The sequence below is a fragment of the Rattus norvegicus genome, chromosome 3 (assembly GCF_036323735.1).
Source record: "Rattus norvegicus strain BN/NHsdMcwi chromosome 3, GRCr8, whole genome shotgun sequence".
NCBI classification, from domain to species: Eukaryota; Metazoa; Chordata; class Mammalia; order Rodentia; family Muridae; genus Rattus; species Rattus norvegicus.
The window spans coordinates 26,338,919-26,348,036 of record NC_086021.1 but is presented as its reverse complement, the minus strand read 5'-3'; the positions used below and the strand labels follow the sequence as shown (position 1 = coordinate 26,348,036).

Here is a 9,118-nt window from a genome sequence, read left to right as displayed (position 1 = left end):
TAAAATTCTCACAAACCTAATCGAGGAACACATCTAAATGATCACCCATTATGATCAAGTAAGGCTCATCCCAGGGATTCAGGGATGGTTCAATATACAGAAATCCATCAATGTAATCCACTGTGAAAAGAAATTTAAAGAAAAAACACCACATGATCATCTCATAAGATGCTGAGAAAGCATTTGATAGAAGTGAACACCCCTTCATGTTGAAAGTCTTGTAAAGATCAGGAATTCAACATTCATACCTAAAGACAGTAAAAGCAACACACAACAAACCAGTAGTCAACGTCAAACTAAATGGAAAGAAACTTGAAGAAATCCCACTAAAATAAAGGATTAGACAAGGCTGACTACTTTCTCCCTACTTATTCAATGCAGTACTTAAAGTCCTAGCCCAAGCTATCAGATAAAAAAAGGAGGTCAAAGGGATACAAATTGGAAAGGAGGGAGTCAAAATATCACTATTTGCAGATGGTTTGATAGTATATTTAAGTGACCCCAAAAGTTACACCAAAGAAGCCTGATAAAGAACTTCAGCAAAGTGGCTGGGTATAACATTAACTCAAATAAATCAGTAACCTTCCTCTAGTTAAAAGCTAAACAGGCTGAGAAAGAAACTAAGGGTAATGACACCCTTCAAAATAGTCACAAATAATATAAAATACTTTGGTGTGACTCCAAGCAAGTAAATGATCTGTATGACAACAACTTCAAGACTGAAGAAAGAAATTGAAGATCTCAGAAGATGGAAAGATCTCCCATGCTTATGAATTGGCAGTATTAATATAGTAAAAATGGCCATTTGCTGAAAGCAGTCTATAGATTCAGGGCAAACCCTATCAAAATTCTCAGCAATTTGCAAATTCATCTGGAATAACAAAATCCCAGGATAATGAAAACTATCTTCAACAATTAAAGAAGTTCTGGGAGAATCACTATCCCTGACCTAAACCTGTATTACAGAGCAGTAGTGATAAAAACTATATGGTATTGGTACAGAGACAGGAAATGGAGCACAATTGAAGTTCCAGAAATGAACCAACATACCTATTGTCACTTGATCTTTGACAAAGGAGCTAAAACCATCTAGTGAAAAAAAGATAGCATTTTTATCAAATGATGCTGGTTGAACTGGAGGTCAGCATGTAGAAGAATGCAAATCTATCCATTCTTATCACTCAGTAGAAAGCTTATTTCCTTGTGAATCAAGGACTTCCACATAAAACCAGATACACTCAAACTAATAGAAGAGAAAGTGGGGAAGAGCCTCAAACACATGGGCACTGGAGAAAATTTCCTGAACAAAATACCAATGGCTTATGCTCTATGATCAAGAATCAACAAATGGGACCTCATAAAACTTCAAAGCTTTTGTAAGGCAAAGGACACTGTCATTAGGCCAAAATGGCAACCAACAGATTGGGAAAAGATCTTTACCAATCCAACATCTGATAGAGGACTGAAATCCAATATATACAAAGAGCTCAAAAAGTTAGACTCCAGAGTGCCAAATAACCCTATTAAAAATTTGGTACAGACTAAACAAATAATTCTCAGCTGAGGAATATCTAGTGGCTGTGAAGTTTCTAAAGAAATGTTCTGCTTCCTTAGCCATCAGGGAAGTGCAAATCAAAAAACCCTGAGATTCCATGTCATGCCAGGCAGTATAGCTAAGATCAAAAATGCAGGTGATGTCAGACAAGGATGTGGAGAAAGAGGAACACTTCTTTGTTGTTGGTTTGATTGCAAGCTGGTACAACCGCTCCGGAAACCAGTCTGGAGGTTCCTCAGAAAATTGAAGATAGTACTACATGAGGACCTAGCTATACCACTCCTGGGTATATACCCAAATGATGCTCCAACATACAACAAAGCCACATGCTTCAATATGTTCATAGCAGCCTTATATATAATAGCCAGAACCTGGAAAGAACCCAGATGTCTTTAGCAGAGGAATGGATACAGAAAATTCGATACATCTACACAATGGAGTACTACTTAACTATCAAAAACAATGAAATCATGAAATCCATAGACAAATGGATTGAACTGAGTGAGATAACCCAATCACAAAATACACACGTGGTACACATTCACTGATAAGTGGATATTAGCTCAAAAACTCGAATTACCCAAGATACAATCCACAGATCACATTAAGCTCAAGAAGAAGGACGATCAAAGAGCAGATGCTTCAGTCCTCCTTAAAAGGGGAAACAAAAATACTCATAGGAGGGGATATGGATACAAAGTTTGGAGCAGAGACTGAAGGAGTAGCCATTCAGAACCAGTTCTGCCTGGGAATCCAGCCCATATATATAGCCACAGAACCTAGACAGTATTGCTGATTACAAGATGTATATAAATAAAAAAATGAAAACAAAATAGAAGAATAATTCTAAAATTTCTTGAAACTAAATGAAAAAGAAAATACAAGTCAACTAATAATTTAACAGGTACAATTTTCTACTTTTCTAGAAATATAAATTTAAATTTTACTGTACTTATATATTCTGTTGCTTATTTGATATTTTTTATTTACATTTCAAATGTTATTCCCTTTCCCAGTTTCTAGTTCATAAGCTCCCTATTCCCCCCCTCACCTTCTTCTATGAGGATGTTTTCCCTCCCCAACCATCCCCACTTCCCACCACCCTACCTTAATATTCCCCTATACTGGTGGGTTCAGCCTTGGTAGGACCAAGGACTTCTCCTCCCATTGGTGGAGAACAAGGCCATCCTCTTCTATGTATGCTGGAGCCATGGATTTGTCCATGGGTAGTGTCTTTGTGTAGTGGGTTTGTTTCTTGGAGCCCTGGTTGGTTGGTATTGTTGTTCTTAGGGGGTTGCAAGTCCCTTCAGCTCTTTTAATCCTTTATCTAATTCCTCCATCCTGGATCCTGTTCTTGGTTCAATGGTTTTCTGCTAGCATTCACCTCTGTATTTGTTAACCTACGACTGAGCCTCTCAGGAGATGGCTATATCAGGCTTGTGTCAGCATGCACTTCTTGGCTTCATCAATCATTGTGGACTGGATTTGTGGAAAGATGTTGTGTAAATTTGGTTTTGTCATGGAATAACTTGGTTTCTCCATCTATGTTAATTGAGAGTTTTGCTGCATATAGTAGCCTGGGCTGGCATTTGTGTTCTCTTAGATTCTGTATGACATCTACCCAGGATCTTCTGGCTTTCTCTGGTGAGAAGTCTGGTGTAATTCTGATAGGTCTGCCTTTATTTGTTACTTGCCTTTTTTTCCTTTGCTGCTTTTAGTATTCTTTCTTTATTTTGTGCTTTGGTGTTTTGACTATTATGTAATGGAAGGTATTTCTCCAATCTAATTGGAGTTTTGTAGGCTTCTTGTATGTTTATGGGCATCTCTTTCTTCTTCTTTTTTTTTATTTTCCAAACAATTTTATTGAAATGTGCCAAGATACATGGGCAGCACAAATGTATGAACAGGAAAAAAAGAATCACACTTCAGTTATTTTAAAAAGTGAAGGTTAATCTTGGGAAATACCAGTTCCCCTCCCCCACCCTCCAGAGTTCCAGCATTTCTTGTGGTTAAGCCTCTACTGACCTAGCATTTATTAGGAAAAAAAAGAACTGCAAAAATAAAAACAAAACAAAGAAACCAACAGCATAAAGGAAAGAAACATCTTCCTGCTCGGATGGAGTCTTCCTTCCCAGCATCTAATTAGGAGGCGTGTTGTGCGGTGGAGAAGCACAACTTCAGAGTGTATGGATATGGGCCATTTGGGCTTTTCATATGATAGTGGTTCAGGAAGCCCAAGGTCTCCAGGGCGTCACTCTTGGAGTCCCACTCCAGCAGCCCAGAGGAGCTATGCTCCCTTTTGCCTGAAAATACTTTCACAGAGGTTGGATGCTTCACTTCCAGCTCATCGCAGATCTCAAAGAATTTCTACTGAGTCACCTCCAGGGTGAGAACTGAAGAAGTGCAGTACATTGCTAGGGTGCTGGATGTGGTTCTTAGCTGCCTGCTCTGGAGTGGAGAGCCGACTGTTCCTTGACTCGCTGAAGTGTTTGTAACTGCAGGATCTTTCTAGCCCATATGACTGACCGGGCATAATGGCTGGTTGCTTGGAGACACAGACATTCATCTTCTGCCCGAACATGAAGTTGTTGTTGAGGTGAGTAATGGCTCGGTCCACAGCATAGCCATCAGCCATTTCCACCATGGCGGCCCCTGGCTTGCTTTTCATAAATTTCACCTTCTCCACATTGCCATACAAACAGAAGACATTGAAGACTCGATCACAGTTCATCTTAGATTGATCCAAGCCATAGACTATGAGCACAGGGCTGTCAGCGTGGGGGCCATAGTCGGGTGGTGGGGGAGGGGGTGAGGGATGACCATACTAGGGGCCATAGCGACTTGGGCCCCGGCGGTGACCCCCCACAGGTGGGCCCATCCTTCTCCCTTCATAATGAGGTGGGGGGCGTAGCCCTCATCATGGTAATGGCTATGGTACCCACCGTGGGGCCCTCCATATTCTGCGGGATGATCTCCCAGGAGAGGGGGCTGCCGCTGGCATTCGTTGTGGTTACTGCCAGGGTCACCTTGTCCACTGAGATGGGGTTTGTGTAGTCCCAAGTATCTTGATTGTTCTTGGACACATTTAAACGTGTAGGCTTTGCGTACTCAATCGTCAGAGTGCAACAGCCAGAATAGATGTCAGCCCCATCCAGTGAGGCCTTGGCGCTCTGGGCACTTTGCACAGAATCAAACTCCACCATAGCCTGGACTCCATTCTCTCGGAAAATGACAGTTCTCTGGATAGGGCCACAAGGATTACAGATAGTGTAAAGAACATCCGTGGTGATGGAGTAGATGGGGTTCAGGATGGTAAACAGAAGCACACTGTTGATGCTCTGGGAGTCCTCAGAGTCACCGGGGCGAGAGATCTTCTGGCTGGTACAATAATTGATAAAAGCAGGGTGACCAGCAATGTAGATCTGGTTGTCTGCAGCGTACTTTACCGCATTACAAGCCCCCAGCACATCTTCAAACTCTACCAGTGTCTGCCTCTTCTTTGGCATCACCACAACATAGCTGATGGATCCAAATTCTTGCAGGGCTTCCACAAGGTCAGCTCCCACAACCCTGCCAATCAGGCCCCTGATGTGAACAACTGGAGAGGCAGGGGTTTTGTGGGGGTCATCCTAGTTCTCTCCGCCGCCACCTGCCGCCACGGATCCTCCACCGCCGCCTCCTCCGTGTTGGTCGCCCCCGTTTTCAGTCCTCAGCCATTTAGGGGCTCAGCCTCCCTGGTTGCTGCCCCTGTAATAGCGACCACCACCGCCTCCGCTGCCCGCAGCTGCCATCTTCATCATCACTCCCGCCTGCCTCAGCTGCTGCTCTGGCTGCTGCCTTTGCTCTAGCCACTGACGCCGCTTCGGGCATTTTTTTCTTTTCTTTTCTTTTCTTTTTTTTTTTTTTTTGGTTTTGAATGCATTTATTTATTTATTTTTATTAACTTCAGTATTTCTTATATACATTTCAAGTGTTATTCCCTTTCCCGGTTTCCGGGCAAACATCCCCCTCCCCCCTCCCCTTCCTTATGGGTGTCCCCCTCCCAACCCTCCCCCCATTGCCGCCCTCCCCCCATAGTCTAGTTCACTGGGGGTTCAGTCTTAGCAGGACCCAGGGCTTCTCCTTCCACTGGTGCTCTTACTAGGATATTCATTGCTACCTATGGGGTCAGAGTCCAGGGTCAGTCCATGTATAGTCTTTAGGTAGTGGCTTAGTCCCTGGAAGCTCTGGTTGCTTGACATTGTTGTACTTTTGGGGTCTCGAGCCCTTTCAAGCTCTTCCAGTTCTTTCTCTGATTCCTTCAACGGGGGACCTATTCTCAGTTCAGTGGTTTGCAGCTGGCATTCGCCTCTGTATTTGCTGTATTCTGGCTGTGTCTCTCAGGAGCGATCTACATCCGGCTCCTGTCGGTCTGCACTTCTTTGCTTCATCCATCTTGTCTAATTGGGTGGCTGTATATGTATGGGCCACCTGTGGGGCAGGCTCTGAATGGGTGTTCCTTCAGTCTCTGTTTTAATCTTTGCCTCTCCCTTCCCTGCCAAGGGTATTCTTTTTCCTCATTTAAAGAAGGAGTGAAGCATTCACATTTTGATCATCCGTCTTGAGTTTCGTTTGTTCTAGGGATCTAGGGTAATTCAAGCATTTGGGCTAATAGCCACTTATCAATGAGTGCATACCATGTATGTCTTTCTGTGATTGGGTTAGCTCACTCAGGATGATATTTTCCAGTTCCAACCATTTGCCTACGAATTTCATAAACTCGTTGTTTTTGATAGCTGAGTAATATTCCATTGTGTAGATGTACCACATTTTCTGTATCCATTCCTCTGTTGAAGGGCATCTGGGTTCTTTCCAGCTTCTGGCTATTATAAATAAGGCTGCGATGAACATAGTGGAGCACGTGTCTCTTTTATATGTTGAGGCATCTTTTGGGTATATGCCCAAGAGAGGTATAGCTGGATCCTCAGGCAGTTCAATGTCCAATTTTCTGAGGAACCTCCAGACTGATTTCCAGAATGGTTTTACCAGTCTGCAATCCCACCAACAATGGAGGAGTGTTCCTCTTTCTCCACATCCTCGCCAGCATCTGCTGTCACCTGAGTTTTTGATCTTAGCCATTCTCACTGGTGTGAGGTGAAATCTCAGGGTTGTTTTGATTTGCATTTCCCTTATGACTAAAGATGTTGAACATTTCTTTAGGTGTTTCTCAGCCATTCGGCATTCCTCAGCTGTGAATTCTTTGTTTAGCTCTGAACCCCATTTTTTAATAGGGTTATTTGTTTCCCTGCGGTCTAACTTCTTGAGTTCTTTGTATATTTTGGATATAAGCCCTCTATCTGTTGTAGGATTGGTAAAGATCTTTTCCCAATCTGTTGGTTGCCGTTTTGTCTTAACCACAGTGTCCTTTGCCTTACAGAAGCTTTGCAGTTTTATGAGATCCCATTTGTCGATTCTTGATCTTAGAGCATAAGCCATTGGTGTTTTGTTCAGGAAATTTTTTCCAGTGCCCATGTGTTCCAGATGCTTCCCTAGTTTTTCTTCTATTAGTTTGAGTGTGTCTGGTTTGATGTGGAGGTCCTTGATCCACTTGGACTTAAGCTTTGTACAGGGTGATAAGGATGGATCGATCTGCATTCTTCTACATGTTGACCTCCAGTTGAACCAGCACCATTTGCTGAAAATGCTATCTTTTTTCCATTGGATGGTTTTGGCTCCTTTGTCAAAAATCAAGTGACCATAGGTGTGTGGGTTCATTTCTGGGTCTTCAATTCTATTCCATTGGTCTATCTGTCTGTCTCAGTACCAATACCATGCAGTTTTTATCACTATTACTCTGTAATACTGCTTGAGTTCAGGGATAGTGATTCCCCCTGAAGTCCTTTTATTGTTGAGGATAGTTTTAGCTATCCTGGGTTTTTTGTTATTCCAGATGAATTTGCAAATTGTTCTGTCTAACTCTTTGAAGAATTGGATTGGTATTTTGATGGGGATTGCATTGAATCTGTAGATCGCTTTTGGTAAAATGGCCATTTTTACTAAATTAATCCTGCCAATCCATGCGCATGGGAGATCTTTCCATCTTCTGAGGTCTTCTTCAATTTCTTTCCTCAGTGTCTTGAAGTTCTTATTGTACAGATCTTTTACTTGCTTGGTTAAAGTCACACCGAGGTACTTTATATTATTTGGGTCTATTATGAAGGGTGTCGTTTCCCTAATTTCTTTCTCGGCTTGTTTCTCTTTTGTATAGAGGAAGGCAGCTGATTTATTTGAGTTAATTTTATACCCAGCCACTTTGCTGAAGTTGTTTATCAGCTTTAGTAGTTCTCTGGTGGAACTTTTGGGATCACTTAAATATACTATCATGTCATCTGCAAATAGTGATATTTTGACCTCTTCTTTTCCGATCTGTATCCCCTTGATCTCCTTTTGTTGTCTGATTGCTCTGGCTAGAACTTCAAGAACTATATTGAATAAGTAGGGAGAGAGTGGGCAGCCTTGTCTAGTCCCTGATTTTAGTGGGATTGCTTCAAGTTTCTCTCCATTTAGTTTAATGTTAGCAACTGGTTTGCTGTATATGGCTTTTACTATGTTTAGGTATGGGCCTTGAATTCCTATTCTTTCCAGGACTTTTATCATGAAGAGGTGTTGAATTTTGTCAAATGCTTTCTCAGCATCTAATGAAATGATCATGTGGTTCTGCATTTTTTTCTTAAAGTTAGGGAAGTTTTGTTCTATAATTTTGTTGAAGATATTTACTGGCCCTTTAAGTTGGGGATCTTCACTCTCTTTTATACTTATTATCCTTAGGTTTGATCCTCTCATCGTGTCCAGGATTTTCTGGATGTTTTGGGTTAGGAGCTGTTTGCATTTTACATTTTCCTTGATGGTTGTGTCAGGTTTTTATAGCATCTTTTGCTTGTGAGATTCTCTCTTCTATCTCTGAGTATTCTGTTGGTGATGCTTGCATATATAACTTCTGATCTCTTCCATAGGTTTTCTGTTTCTAGTGTTGTCTCACTTTATGTTTTCTTTATTGTTTCTATTTCCATTTTTACATTCTGGATTGTTTTGTCTAATTCCTTCACCTGTTTGGTTGTGTTTTCCTGTAATTCTTTAAGGGATTTTTGTGTTTCCTTTTTATGGGCCTCTACTTGTTTACCTGTGTTATCTTGTATTTCTTTAAGGGAGTTATTTTTGTCCTTCTTAAAGTCCTCCGTCGTCATCATCATCATCATCATCATCATCATCATCATCATCATCATCATCAAAATGTGATTTTTAAATCCAAATCTTGCTTTTCCTGTGTTAGGATATCCAGTATTTGCTTTGGTGGGATAACTTGGCTCTGATGATGCCAAGTATTCTTGGTTTCTGTTGTCTAGGTTCCTGCGCTTGCTTTTAGTCATCAGGTTGTCTCTTTTTGAGCTTGTCTTTCTGTCTCTGACAGTGGCTTGACCCTCCTGTAAGCCTGTGTGTTAGCAGTCTTGTAGACCTGTTTTCTTTCAGTCAATTTGTGTGTCCTCAAGCCTCCAGGCAGGTCACTTGGAGCAGAAGACTTGACCT

General features: G+C 41.7%; 1 pseudogene; it reads right to left on the bottom strand.

Annotated features, from left to right (window-relative positions):
* Positions 1-3,536: 3,536 nt before the first annotated feature.
* Positions 3,537-5,370, bottom strand: Hnrnpl-ps2 (heterogeneous nuclear ribonucleoprotein L, pseudogene 2; annotated as a pseudogene).
* Between the last annotated feature and the right edge of the window lie 3,748 nt (positions 5,371-9,118).